The 15,756-nt window shown below is 35.3% G+C and overlaps 1 protein-coding gene across 4 annotated transcripts in view; it reads left to right on the forward strand.

The window, feature by feature from the left end:
• Positions 1–15,756, forward strand: part of LOC138940457 (ankyrin repeat domain-containing protein 50-like) — a 74,030-nt gene that overhangs the window by 37,162 nt on the left and 21,112 nt on the right. Inside the window, exon 2 of one of the 4 annotated variants that reach the window (XM_070309367.1) lies at positions 2,716–2,759. The exons of the other annotated variants lie outside the window; for them this stretch is intronic. The gene's annotated coding sequence lies outside the window, so the exon portion shown is untranslated. The remainder of the gene's footprint in view (positions 1–2,715; positions 2,760–15,756) is intronic. 4 annotated transcript variants of the gene reach the window in all.

Here is a 15,756-nt window from a genome sequence, read left to right on the forward strand (position 1 = left end):
AAAGTAATATGCGTCAATTTTTAACAGTAAGAGTAAGCTTACATTTATTTCTATTTCGTTACGCTTATCTTCGTTTTTATATCGTACATGACAGACGAAGTTGACAGAGCGTATCGAACACTTCCTCTCTCGAAGGAATTTTTCCGTCTAGACATTTTGATAATGATATCTTTATACGAGTAGTTTGCGAAACATGAAAAGTCCCTAAGGTATACCATGCGTACATAATTCTTGCAAGACGGAGAAAAATAAGGACGGATCCAGTGATTTATACCCGTATTCATAGTCCGTCCTTGAGGAATAAGGATTCCTTGTTCCTCGTTCCACGTTTCATAAACTTTCCTTGACCGAACAAGGAATCTTATTGGCTCCCTTATCTCAAGGAAGGTCACGAGCTTCCTTGAGGAGTGACGCGACCTTTTTAGCAGACGATACGCAGAATATAACCAAATATAACCTCCAAAAGTTAGTTTCGTTACATTTGTGGTTTTGTGGTTATTTGTTGCCGCGCTCTCAAACTGAAAGTGTATAAAGGAAAAAGGGATAATGGACAATGAATTTTTAAATGATTCTGAAGATGGATTTGAAGACGAAAATCCAGAGAATCGGATTCTTTGGCGGATTCCAAAAAGATACATTCGCGATTGGGAAAATCTCGTGGAATTTTTTGACGATACGAAAAAGTTTTCATATGTATTATATGAAATTAGTTGCAGGCAGCATAAAACGGTGCTGCCTCCAGTCGGTCACTAAAAATCCCTAAAATATTCCTTCCTTCTGAAAGGGAGACTCGCGAGGTCCATCTATGAAACAAGGTGGCCTTGCAGATTCAAGGAATCCTTCATGGAGGTTTCCTCCGTCCTTAAAATAAGGAAGAACTATGAATACGGGTATTAGCCCGTCGTTACGTTTCATCGGTGTGTCATAAGTGTTTGCAAGTATTTGGAGAGGATATACGATTTCTTCCATGCTTTATAAAAATTCCGAGATACTTCAAAGACGACTCCATTTCATAATTAGCGCTTCTGACAAACAAATTTGAAGTACATAATTCAGTTAAAATTAATTTCAAAATTAGATAGTAATATATTTGGATAAATTAATAAGCGAATATTTATAGATTAATGTTAGTAATTATCTCGTTGTAAAATATGTATTGTAAATAATATTGTAAAAATAATAATTCATCGGTACAATTTTCTCGCGATTTACTTCAATCTTGAACAAAAAAGTTCCCTTTATAAATTGCTAAAGTTGTACTAAATGGCCATACCGGCTGGTGTATTAATTCAAGTCTGCTTTTAATTCAAGTCTCACCTTTTTGTCTTTTTTCACTCAAATTATATTATTTTGACGAGGAAAATAGACTGAGTATATCAATTATCTGTGGATTTAGATACTTTGTCCAATTTATTATGTTTAAGTTAACATTATACGTTTATAAAAAATATAAAACTGATATGAAAATATTAAGTATTATTATTTGTAAAAGACAAATAATTAATCTCATTATTCGTAGACTGCATTTACTACGCACGGTAATATGAAGAAAAATAATGAAATTTAATGAAAACTAACGAGAAGTAAAAATATAAAACCAATTAAGAAGATCAAGGCTCGATAATTAAAAGAAGTATATATATTACAGAATTATTTATTAGAATAATTCGGAGATTTTCATCAAAAAATTCTTTTTTATATTTTTATTCATAATCTTCGGTTTATTAAGCGTATTAATTTAAAAAAAAATCTCTATAGTGTCAGTGTAAATAAAAAAATGAAACGCATTCGTTCTGTTGTATCCACGGCGGAGAGATAATGCGAACTAAAGGAGACGAAAGGAAACGACGAAATACGCAACAGAATTGATGCTGGTGTAATGTTGGAGGTAAACGAGACCCGAGGTGAACCCAACAGACGCGGTGTACTCGCTCCTTAAGAGGAGCGCGTTCACGAGCTCAAGTCGAGATTTATGCCACGCGCCGGATTTGCGCCTGACGTAGAATTAATCTTTAGCCTTTCGGCCCGCGTTACTTCGCAAAGTGAGAAACCGCTCATTACTGTATCTGGCTTTGTAACTACGGTGTAACCATACGGATATAATTCTCGAAGCTGTCCGAGATTGTTACGAGCTAATCGTACACTCGGTCGTCCAAATGGGATTCGTGGATTCTCCCTGGGTCCAAGTTGAAATTATTATTCGGCGAGAATTAAAGCGATAACGCTTAATTTATCGGTTTATAAAATAACAAAATTATTTCGAAGATATAATATAATAATATATATGTATAATATTCCATGTGTGTGCAAGAATATGTGTAAGAATTCAAATACGCTGTGCGATATATTTTTATTCCTCTTGAAACATGATGATATTCCTATGCATAAAGATTTTTGTTTGAGAGAAATGTGTTATAATCAATTTAATCAATTTATTCATTCTGTCTGCGAATCATGATGAGCGATATCTATGATAAAAGGCTATAAAATTTACAGCAAGATAGGATATTATCTGCAAATCCCATCGGGAAAAGCTATACTCTTCTACAGTTTATAGCGTATGCATTAAAAGCGGAGCGTTTCAAATTACGCGATGCAGCGCGCATTAATCTGTGTCTCTAGGTTCTTTTATACGCATTGTATCTTTTATCTTACGAAATAAAATTAGGACGCGGACGAAAATGTATCAAATGGATTGTTCTTCCTTTTTTTCAGCTCGCGAACTTCTTGAAAATTAGTCTACCTCGCCGGACTTGTTGGTAAGTAATTTTTGAAATCCTTCGAGAGCTACGCGTTCAACCAGGATAAAACTTATCCAAAATGAATCCCAACGGTAATATGGGAAATATTTTTTTTTTTTTTTTTGTTTTATGCGACGCATCGTGCGCTAATGCGGAAAACTTTGTTACACCGTCGATGTGCCTCGTAAAAGAGTTTCAGCTTCTCGCGGGAAATACACAGTTCCGTCGTATTAAGCTTTTCCCGTTTGCGATAAAAAGTAATGACGGGAAAGTTTTATGGGAGGCTATTAAAGATATCTATACAATTACAGTTTTGAGGTTTAACTCGCGAAGAATAATGCCACATAAAGACATTTTATCGGGAAAATGTTTCTGACAAAATTGTCAGCAAATCTCTGTATTTCCTTAATTTCTTCCATTATAGTTTTCTGAGATTCGCCGATCTGTGAGATGCAGAATAGAGATAATATATCCGTATTAATTGCTTTTCCAATAAATCGATTCCAACAGCTTAATTATTCTCTTGCCCACCTTTATCTTGTTTCGCGTCCTCCATTTGCTGCATCTTTATTTGAACCTAATATAAATACGATATCTCTCCATTATCGTGATATTAAGGTATTACTTGTACGAGAAATAGCATAAATCAGGCATCCTTTTCTCGTTTGCTGCTCCTCGAAATTCGGATGAGAATCGAATTATTCTTTATCATCATCATACGCATAACATCGCGAGCATTGGATATATAGATGTCGTCTATAGATTTTGGGAGACAACAATGGGAAACAACTTGGCCAGACTGGGCAAAAAGGATGAAAGGTAAATTTAGGACTTCGAATATTGGCAACGTCGTTCGTACCGAAGGAAGCGGGGGATGGAGACGACGAAAGTACGACGCGCCCAGAATCGTATCCAAAATTCACGGCACGTGCTTGGAACGTAGCTCCCTCAGGAGAAGTCCTTTACTTGAAGAGGTTACTGCCTATTTTTATGTGTACCTACATAGTTATCGAGAGGAAAAGGGATGTGAGAGCTTGAACCAAAGCTCCGAGGGACCGTCCCAGCTGTCGGGCGGTTTCGAGGGACCGACAATAAAATACTTCAAGCGCATAATTTTTATTTTTTTACATTGTATCAACTATTCGCTATTTCCTAAAAATAATATGTTTATTTTTAATTGCAATCTTTTAAGTACATTTGAATATTAATTCTCTTTCTTTTTCTTATAGAGAATAAACGCAAAAGGAAGATTTTAATCTTACGACAATATATCACGAAACCGTTGTGCTGCTGTTAAAACACTTTTGAGAGGCATTATAAAATAAAGACGTTTGATGATGGAAAAGTCACTTGCCACACTGAGAGACCCATTTTGTTGAATGAAATAAAATTTGTTTGAATCAACTAAATCTCTTGTTTGGATATGGGCAAACAAATCCTTTAATTAATACAACAATAAAATTTAGTTGGAAAATTTGGTAATACTAACACACAAATTTGGTTCAGTGAACAAAATTATTAATTGTATAAAATCAAATTTTTGGTTGTTTTTTATTTTAATTTTGTTCACTGAATCAAATTTGTGTGTTAGTATTACCAAATTTTCCAACTGCAGTTACATTTGCTTTTGTTACATCAACCAAAGTTTATCCATATTCAACAAGAAATTTACTTGACAGTTGTCTCTTGTGATACGATAAGAAAAGAATATACAGATTATATTCTCCGTCTTTTCAATTCTCTCGTCGTTAACGAGAGACTAATCAGTATTTTCCGGACAGATGAATCCGCCATGATTGAAGATGCACTGCATACTGCACATTACGCTACACTGCATAACAATTGACTGCGCAGTGACACATAAATGCGCAAAATAGCTTATGATATTCAACTAAACGATTTAGTTCAAGCAACGAATACAATTATTTAGAACGCGATGAGATGGATGAGTTTGTTATCGCAACAATAAAATTTTATTCAGGTAAACAACTCCATGCAAACAAAATAGTTTGATAATGTAACATTTAACTTCTTTCCAGTAACATAATTTTTATTAAATAAAACCAAATTACATGTTCGGTCAACAAAATGGCTCAACCAAATAATTTTGTTTTATTTAACGAAATGGGTCTCTCAGTGCAAATGTTAGCTCTGAGTTTATTTTGTTTTCTTTTTCTTTTTGTATTCGAAGAACATCGCTGCCGAGGTGAGCTCGTTGATAATACTATCGAATGCCAAGAGTGGCGCATCTTTCTCTCACGTTTGACCTTTTCTGGCTCAGTATGCGACGAAGGAGGATTACGGTGATTTTTTCATCGTTCACCGCCTTTATGTAACGCCCTGACATTCTCGGATGGCCGGACGACCTCCATAATGCAGAGCACACATAATGCGTGCCGTTTTTCCGCCACGGAATCGCTTCTCCATAACGCCGCAATCAACGAATGTTAAATCATGAATGCGATATCAAAGCGAATGGGAACAGCGGAAAATACCTGATTTAGTTACGATAGAGTTAAGGGTAGACGGTTATACAAAATTGGACATATACTTAAGCATCTTTATCTCTTTCACAGATGTGAAAGTATTGCTACAGATAGACGTATATATAAGTCTAATACTTTTTTATATTATCAATCCTTTTTATCCTTAACGATATTTCCGATTCTATTATTTCAATTCTATTATGTTTCTAGTAGAAGAATTATGTAATTTATTGCGCGATTATTGTAAATATTAAAGAGATTACCGTGATGGGTGAAAGAAAAGGGGAGGGGGAAGGGAACTCGTTTGAGAGCGAGAGACGTCGGCGAAAATCCCCGTTAATTAAGGCTTCTTAATAGACGAGACGGGACACAGACGATGTGTATGTAATTGTGCATTCCCCTGTTGGCAACCTCGTCGCGGGGGCTTTGTCTCGAGAAACCAGACTGGATCTTAGGACTTAGGTTTGCCTGCACGTTTACGGACAATGGTAGCCTACTACAATACAACCCTGCTTATAGTATTTCCAAGACGCGAATCCCGCCTCTCGATAACATCTACCTCTCTCCCATTCCTCGTTCGTCTACACTCCTTCCTCTATCACCCCTTTTCTCTCTCTTTCTCTTCTTTTTCCGTCTTTACTCTTTTTTATCTTTCTTCTTTTTATTGCTCCAAGTATTATATTAACGGAGAAATAATGGATCAATAAATTGTGTTGGAGTCGATTTATTGGAAAAGCAATTAATACGGATGTATCTTTAATTTATTCTGTATCTCACAGAGACACTAAATCTCAGAGAAATGTAACTGAAAGAAATTAACGGAATACATTACAGACGACAATTTTTTTCATTACAGAAACAATTTCCCGTTAAGATGACTCTATTTATTAATTTTGGAAATGTTCGGAGAGTATTCTGCGAGAAAATATCCCTCCGAGAATTCTTTTCTCTCTTTTGTCAGAGCGAGAGGTAATTTATCAATGATATTTTTATCTACGCTCCACTAGTATACTACATATGATTCTTTTTATTTCTAACGACGCACGCAAACAAACATTGAATATGAAATAGCGGTTGCCAGGAGGTAGACTCGCGATAGAGATATGTAGAATCGGTATATCAATTTAATGAAAATCAGTTTTGCTGGAGGGACAGAGGACTTTCCTCGCGAGTGTATGATTGATGAGGTGCTGCTTGAGCTCATTGTGAAAGTAGATTAGCATTGCTGTCGACGAAATGTATTACGACGGTATGTCGCCGGAATAATAAATGTAATTTAATATGGCGCAAAACTACTATGATTCTCATGTGGGTTGTTATGTTATATGGTCGTGGTACATTACACACGAATACGCCATATTTTTAGAAAAAGAAGCTGAATAGGTCGCGAAGAAATATTGCAATGATATATATATATATATACAGGGTGTCTTAGACCAGTGATGCCAGAATTGAGACGCGAGCAACATGACTCCGTAGTGGAGGGGATACACACACAAGCGTAAACCGTGTGCATGTAATGCGCAGAGCGCTCTGCGCATTACATGCACACGGTTTACGCTTGTGTGTGTATCCCCTCCACTACGGAGTCATGTTGCTCGCGTCTCAATTCTGGCATCACTGTCTTAGACCACCCGTACACCCCTTTTCTTTTAAAAACTAAGCATTTTAAAGAAATACATTTTGAACAAAAATTGTATGGTTTTGAGGGGAACATAAGATGGTGTCATTGGTTTGACCTTGGATGGCATCGTTAAGGTCAAGTCAAGGACACCTTTAATTTCTTAAATGGAATCCCCTATTTTTTATCGCATATTCTTATAGCTTATGTCGAGAGCTTTCCAAAAACTATAATAAAGTATTTTTTCATAAAGTACTTTTTCAGTTATTTTATATTTTAATCTGACATATTTTGATATAAAAAATAAAATATTTTGTAAAATATTCAGTTTTCGATAATCTTACCGTAATACTTTTATGTACAGAATAATGAGACAAATCAATTAGCGCCAAAAAAAAACAAATAATTGTTTAAAAAAATACATTGTAAATAATTTTCTTAAAAACAATTATTTTTTATACTAATATTAGTTTGTCTCATTATTCTGTACATAAAAGTATTACGGTAAGATTATCGAAAACTGAATATTTTACGAAATATTTTATTTTTTATATCAAAATATGTCAGATTAAAATATAAAATAACTCAAAAAGTACTTAAAGAAAAAATACTTTATTATAGTGTTTTGGAAAGTTCTCGACATAAGCTATAAGAATATGTAATGAAAAATAGGGGTTCCATTTAAGAAATTAAAATCATCCTTGACTTGACCTTAACGATGCCATCCAAGGTCAAACCAATGATAGCATCTTATGTTCCCCTCAAAACTATACAATTTTTGTTGAAAACGTTTTTCTCTAAAGTGCTTAGTTTTTGAAAGAAAAGGGGTGTACGGGTGGTCTAGGACACCCTGTATATATATGAAATTAAAAATAATGTATAGTAATCTAAATGTGAATATAAAAAAAAGATTTATAATGATGGTTTAAGCTATTTCTTATAAAAATTGCTTTAATTGTTTGCACCAAAGTGTCAGACATCTAAAAATACAAAATCAAGGATAAGAATGGATATATGTGTAATTTGGTAAATTTGTGTGCGATAAAGATCGGACAATGGTCGAGAATTGGAATTGTTGATTATCTTTCAGTGTTGTAAATCATGACAATGGTATTTCAGAGGCATTATTCGCAGATGCGATCTCGGCTCTTAGTCTCCCGGTTATCAGACGGTGATGTCGCCCTACATGGGAACGTACACTAATCGTAATGGAAACAGTAAAAAACAGAGTAGAGACTTCTCGTGAAGTTTTCTTTTTGCTCGTGAAATTTGTTCCGCACTATTACATTACATCTTCCAACAAATTAAGGCGAGTTGCAAAGAAGTTACCGTGCATTTAAATGTGATCAAGTTGGTTCTTTTTTTTTTTATGTGAGAGAATATATTTTCCGTATAATCCGTTTTAATAATAAGTCTTTTTTTTTTTTTTACCATAATACACCGTGTTTACAGTGTGGATATATATTTTAGTTTTGAAAGTAACACGCTAGTATCTCTCACGCCAAGTTCCTCCTCCCACGACGGCTCGATCTTTATCGTACATTCTCGTCGTCGACACCTAGGTCGCGCTAGGGTGGAAACGCACCCTCAGAATTGCTCTTATCAGCATCTATTCCGTCGTATGTCGTAGCAACGCCCATTTTCCATCCCTTGCCTTATCTCGCTGGCTCGCGTGAAAATCCTCTTTAGTCCGACACGTTTCTCTCCCTTTTGCGTAACTAGAAACAATACCTTCTAAAGAGGTAGCAAACTTTTTACTAGTTGCAGGAAAGCTTCGAATGACGGAAGAGAACGAGCGAGCTGTTCCTATATACTTTTTATTATACTTTATACATAAAGTATATCGTATATATTCATCTAATTAGAAGCTTTATGTATACATACTTACACAAAGAGAGAAAAGCAGCGATTTTATTGTTGCATCATATGTTTCTTTGAGGGATTATATCATGGGACACTGTGATATTTTAAATTCATCTCATGTGTAATATGCGAAATATGATAAAATAATCTTGTTTATATCCTCGTTATGAAGATTATCTAGAGCGTAATCCTGAATATATTAAAATATTTTTATTTCAAATAAACAACGAATTTTCAATTGGAAGTAAACATATTATAAGAAATATTGTTATTAATATTGTAGTCTGAGGCTTTATTTGCGTAACGAGTGGAGTTTTGTCTTATAAATTAACAAAAGTATCGTTAAAGAGAATACGGTAGCGGCGTCGGAGTAAATCGCAGAAGGGTAGATCGCGAATTGGTCATTAATAATCAAGAAGTTTCTTAGCAGAACCGGCTGAAATCAGCGCTCTCGATAACATCGCGGTCTACAATCTTGATGGTAGCCAACGACGACGGTAGTCTTCCTTTCCCGCGCTGCCGGCCACGTCAGACGAGTTCATTACGGTTGCAATGCGGCTAACAGGATTTCGCTGGTTGTCGTAACGAGCTCTCCCGAGTCGTAATTCAAAAGTTGATTCGAGTAGCTGCAATTTATTGCTCCGCGCGCGCGGCTAAGACTCTTCCTCGTAGAAAGGAGAGAAGGAAAAGGAGAAAGATGGACGGGTAGGACGCGCGGCGACAGGACGAAGAAAGTCATCGTCCCGATAAAGGTCGCGAAGGAAATTGCATTAAACATCATAGGCACGTGCGGAGGGCGACGAGAAAGGAGTTTCGATTGTCGACGTCGACGACCGAAACTCCTCTCGCCGCTAATTGAAGCGCCCAGGTTGTTAATGCAAATGGACATTCGCGAACGCCCGAGCAGAAAAGTTTCTGGGAAAAATTGGCCAGTGCCTAAAAACCAATCGGTTTTTCTAATCAAAATTTTTCTGCCACTTACTTGCTAATAATTAAGTAATAATATTTTTTTCGAAATTTCATAGATATAGAATTTCATAGATATAGAATTTCCAGATATTAGCTATAATATGATTTTTTTTTCTGCAGATGGCGCTTCAAAAATGTAATATTTGTATAAAAAATAGACAAATTCTAGAATATAATAATTGATCAGTACAACTATGGATAGTTATTACTCAGTTAATATCTACAATTTTTTAGCTATGTATTCTCATACATAAAATTATATATTCTCATACATAAAGCTATTAACAGATGAAAAGCAGTATGAGTACAACAATATAAAGTAAGAAACTACAATGTTCTGGTTAATAATAGTTTCTTACTTTAGTTTTTGTACATTTTTCGTCCAAAATATTAATATATTTAAGAAATCGATAAATCTATCTATTTTTTTCTTTCAAAATATATTTTCTGACGAAATTTTGACCAGCTACTCAAGGAAATAATTATCAAGTAATCGGATATTTTTATTAAACAGAAACTCTCGATACATATTAGTAAGTATCTATGCTCGCGATATTGAGACGGTGCTGAAGTCGGATTTTGTCTCCGGTCTCCGGGTTGTGTTTCTATGAAGTTGTTGATTGATAAAATCTTTTATTTTAAAATTTGATGACATAAATAGAAATAACTTACACGTTTGATATAGCATTCCTAGATCTTTTTTAACTATTGATTTCATACACTTGTACTTTCTTTTTCTTTTACGTGTTTTCACTAATTGTTGATTCATATTGTGATAAAAAAGATTTTTTTGTCTTGTTAAAAAAATTTACCATTAAATTTAACGTCAAAGAGATATGAAACCCATACTTTTTTTATTTTTTTAAAGTTAACTTTATAAATATTTAATGATACTTTGAAAATATTATTTTTATGTTTTAAAAAAATTTGACATTGAAGGTAAGCCTGTATAGATACATAGGAAAACTAATCAGTATGTTTCTAGGTTCATCATCAATAAATCCTTAGGAAGTACATAACAGAATGACATTTCTAAGCTTCCAACATCCGCAATATCTTCATTCATTAATTCCACGTTAAATAAATAATGATCAATAAGCAGAAGTAAAAAGAAAATTGATTAACAACAAACCTGTACAATAAAAACCAAAGTCGCGGGTTCGATTCTTCTATTGTAAATAAAAAATAATTTGTTTAATAATTTGATATAATATTATCCTATTAATTCAATTTAATAAATTGTTTAATTATTTATATAAAAAAATAATAAAATTTTTAATACGATATATTCGTTTTGGAAATAATGCTATTCGATGAACAAAATATCTGGCTAAATTTTTTCAATTTTTCATATAAAAATTAGTCAGTTATTGTCTAGAATTTAGCTAAAATTATTATCCGGTAATTCTAGAAACAAGCGTCGATCAAACTGATGAGAATTTGGTTAAATTTACTGGCTAAATACTGGCTAGTAACTAGAATTTATAATCATTAACTGGCCAAACTTTGGAATTTTTTTCTACTCGAGGCGATATCGCCTACAAGCCTCTCGTGGACTCTCAAATTACGGGGAATTACGGGTGAAACTTTAATGAAATTCAACTCCGAGTAAAGAGTTTGCGTTTTTGTACGGAATTCTCTGTCGATTGATAAAAAAATTTCGTAATATACGTAAGCATCATCGATAAGATTGTTAGTTATTCAGCTGTGCGGTGAGTGGCGAGGGAAAATGGTAGGAGAGGAAGAGAAAAGGGACACAGGGATTCGATCGATAACGGACTACGAATTGCGTTCGACGGGATTAGAAGTTACGATCGTACGGCACAATCCTTTCCGAACTTAGCAATCCGCTTAACTTGGCAAGATTCGACTGCGAAAATTATCGGATCGTACCCAGGCCGCACCGCATTTCGTAGATACGAAATCGCGGCCGTATATAATCTATTCGAATTGCGGAGTCTCGTTTTCGTACTTGAAGTATTGATATATTCACGGTTGGGAACGTTACTCTATAAAAGTAACGCGTTACCGTTACCGTTATTTTTTGTAAAAAGTAACTCGTTACCGTTACTCGTTACTGATTTTAAAAAGTAACGCGTTACCGTTACCGTTACTTGGAAAGTAACGATTCGTTACTTTTTCGTTATGTTTTTGTTTTTTGTAATACTAAAATAAGCTATTAGATTATAAAATTATTTAATAATCAATATTAAATGTAATAATCTATGTTACAATTAAAAACTCTAAATTAGTCTCTATATAGCATGCGTTTTTTATATTAAACTTATTTAATGATTCTAATTTTTTATGTTAATATCTTTACTTTTTACACTTATCTTTATAGGAATTTAAATTATAATTTACAAATTTCAATTTTGTCGAAAATTTTTATCAAATATTGTTTTTAAATATTGATAAGAGAAATATTGATATTATTAAGAGTGTATTCCAATATTCACTATCAGTATTGTAAAATCTATAATTCATACGTTACTATAGATTTTCAGTACTGGCAGTGACTATCAGAATGCAGCCTATGATAGAAGGCTACAAAATATTTTTCAAAAAATACATCTATTGAATAGATATAAGATGATAAAGAACCAAAAAATAAAGATAAAAGTAACGGCTAATTCGTTAGCGTTACTGTCAAAATGTAACGACGTTACCGTTACCGTTACAAACAGAAAAAAAGTAACGATCGTTACCGAAAAAAAGTAACTGTAACGGTAACGATGTTACAAGTAACGCGTTATTTCCCAATCCTGGATATATTCATGTAATTTTCACGACTTTTCATTATATATGCATGAACTCGACTCTTTCTCTCGACTCGTGGTATCGATATTTTGCCGGCGTAGATTACGCGATGTTGAGATATTTAATTTTTTATCGAAAAATCTCTCGATGCTTAAAATGTCTTTTCATCCACATTTGTGTAATATCGAAAATTAAAATCTGCGACGAATATATGCTCCGGTTACAAACTCGGGTATATAAATATTTATAAGAAATTTTGTGCTGCACATACATCGTTAGAATTTCATTAGCAGCATCGTATATATCGCATCGTGCGGTCGTTCTCCTCGCCGCCCCGTTACATCCTTCATTTCCGGTCCTAGACGCGTTTCCCGTGCCTGCGGCTGCAGATAGCGCGCGCACGCCGTTCCATGTATATTTCCGGCATTCATTCTCCGGTTTTCCGCTCGGAACATCTCTTAAGAGTTTTACAGATTTCTATCGCGCGTGTGCGTGAGCTCGAACCTTATTCTCGTTATGTGAGAGACGACGTCCACGTGCTTGGAATCTCGCGCGAAAGATCACAATGTGACCTGTCACTTTCGCGAGTAACGCACACATGTCAGTAGTAAATAAATTACTCGTAACAATTAATGGAGAGATATCGCAATTACCATTTTTATTTTCCCTTTTTAAAATTCTACGATAAAGTGTACAATATTGCATAATTAAAAATTAAATATTTTATTTTAAGAGATGACAAATTTGAATACACAGATTCAAATTTTTGATATAGATTAGGCGAGATTCACGTAGAGCACAGGGCGATGATTCATATCGCCTCCAGCTGCTCTGAGTGTCTTCTTCTTCTTCTCTGATATGGCTGGGAGACTTTCCGAAAGGAATTGTCTATACACCATTAACTAGGTATAGGTACTAGATAGGTTAATATATAATAAACTAATATAGATATTGGATAGGATAATATATGATAAACCAATATAGGCATTATATAGGATAATGTGTGAAAACCTCTTTTTGAGTCATATGGGAGGATGGGACCCGAGCGGAATCGAACCTGGAATCTTTCGATTACCAGCCTGCGCCTCTACACCCGGCGCCACGCATCGCCCCCTGCTCTGAGTGTGAGTTAGCTAACTTGAATTTACGAAGGCGAAGAGGAAAGGAGGGCTCCCGGGCAAATCAAATAAGACATCCAAAATAGCCGTGCCCGTGCCGAACGCGATAACTCGATCCGAAAAGTTTTGCGAAACTATAGTCGTGCGAAGGCGCGCTTTACGAGATACTCGAATCTGGATGTTAGCTCGCTGGGAGCGTACAATCGGAACAGCTTTCGAAGGACCTATTTTTATCATCCACTTCGTAAACTCTGCTCTCCGTGGAGCTCGCTCGCCCGGCATGTGTTATCTCTCCCGCGTGTTGGACACGTTTCGCGCTTCAGCTCGGCACGTTCGTCGTTGCAATTGTTCGCGGATCTTTCAGGGTGTAACAGCGCGAAGACTAAAATTGAAGTTTGCTACATCGAGCTCTTGTGGAAATATCGAGAGAGACACAACTGTCGCGCAAGACGGAGATAGATATATGTCGTGTGCATCCAATAATCAAAGGATAATGAAATGACAATGATAAGATTCAGCCCCGAAATAAATCAAGATTGTTCATCTCGTAAAATTTATATCAAAATATTCTTCTTCAAAACATTTCTTTCTCTTTTTTTATATAAATTATATACAGCTAGTGTCGAGTCTGTCTTGATACGTTTGTAGTCCATCTAACACATTTTTCTTTTTCTTTTTTATCGATATATTATTTTTTTTTTAAATAAATACATAATATAAAGAAATTTTTTTTTTATTATAGCCATGCTTTGAACATATACACATATACCAGGATCTTAAAGTTGGATTAAGGAAAGAAATGGCATACTTTTGGTTGCCTTGTTACCGCAGAAAGCTTGAACGCGGTTTTGAGATATTCATTTGTTACTCTTTGGTCAAAGAGTAACGTGCGTTTAAGCGTGGAATTTGCACGGAAATAATGCAGACCATAATGTTTGCGATGTTTCTCGAATAATTTAATCTGCGCTCTAACAATGTTCTTCTAACAGCTTTTCGGTATTATAATCAGCTCTTAGAATCGACAGCTTGAGTAGTTTTACGTTCCGCTTTTAATCTTGCTTTAGACGCTGTGATAGATAGCTGCTATTGCGCGTTCTATCGACTCATTTCATTTCCGCTAACATTATGCTAATTAGGTTAAAAGCCTTGAAGGGAGAGCGCGCGATTGTGACACTGCGCTCTTGGTTTAATTGGGTGAGATAAAAGTGACAATATGAAAAGCTTTGAATATTCATATGGAAGTCTTTATCCGTTCCTATTCCCGACGTATTGCCTTGCAAATTGTACAAAATGCACTTTTATCGTCACGCAGACACGTTAATGTTCAATTAACACTGCTCTCGTTTAAATGATCGAATTTGGAAAGAAACCGGTTTGACAAACCAAAGAAGAAATGAAAAATATTGCGTTTTAAAATTCTACGAAACGACACTAGCGACTCGCGGCCGCGACTGCGATTGCGTCTGCGATTGCGATTCTGCCTTAGCCAATCAACGATTGCGACTGGCGATTGTCATTTGGACTTTCGTCCATTTTTCGAGTCGCAGTCGCAGTCGCAGTAAATCACAGGATGCCGTATGGCCATGTGATGCTTTACCAAAAATGCACGCATTTTTTTTCTCTTCTTTATACGTGTATTTCTTAATCGCTGTAGGTTTACATCCATATTAACTATTTTTCAGTTCACTATCACGAGATTTCTCTAATATTTGACTAATTATTACACTATTATATTCTTCAGAGAAAATACCGAGTGTGAGCCGTGGTAGCCGCAATCGCCAATTGCAAGTGTGACTGAAACATAGCAAATCGCAATGGCACACGCAATCGCAGTCGCGGCCGCGAGCCGCTAGTGTGATTCGGGCTTAGGACGTGTCGTAGAATTTTAAAACGCAATATTTTCCATTTCTTCTTTGGTTTGTCAAACCAAAGAAGAAATGCGCGGGCTTTACGCGTGTGATTTTAATTAGGTGGGATAGGATTAATCACTTGGTAAAATTCGAGAGAAGAGACTTGAGTAAATATCGCGTGTTTCCGCCTAATGCGATTCACACTTTTTCATTGTCTGCTTAAGTCTGGAGAATTCATTAAGATCGAGCTCCGTGATAAACTTTCGACTAAAAAATTTTGGTTTCTCCGCAATTGTCATTATTTTCAGAGTGATACAATGTGTCCCGTCTTTTAACTTAACGGTAAAA

The sequence above is a fragment of the Polyergus mexicanus genome, unplaced genomic scaffold (genome assembly GCF_030449975.1).
Source record: "Polyergus mexicanus isolate NDT 795.1 unplaced genomic scaffold, iyPolMexi1.0 SCAF_17, whole genome shotgun sequence".
Taxonomy (NCBI): Eukaryota; Metazoa; Arthropoda; class Insecta; order Hymenoptera; family Formicidae; genus Polyergus; species Polyergus mexicanus.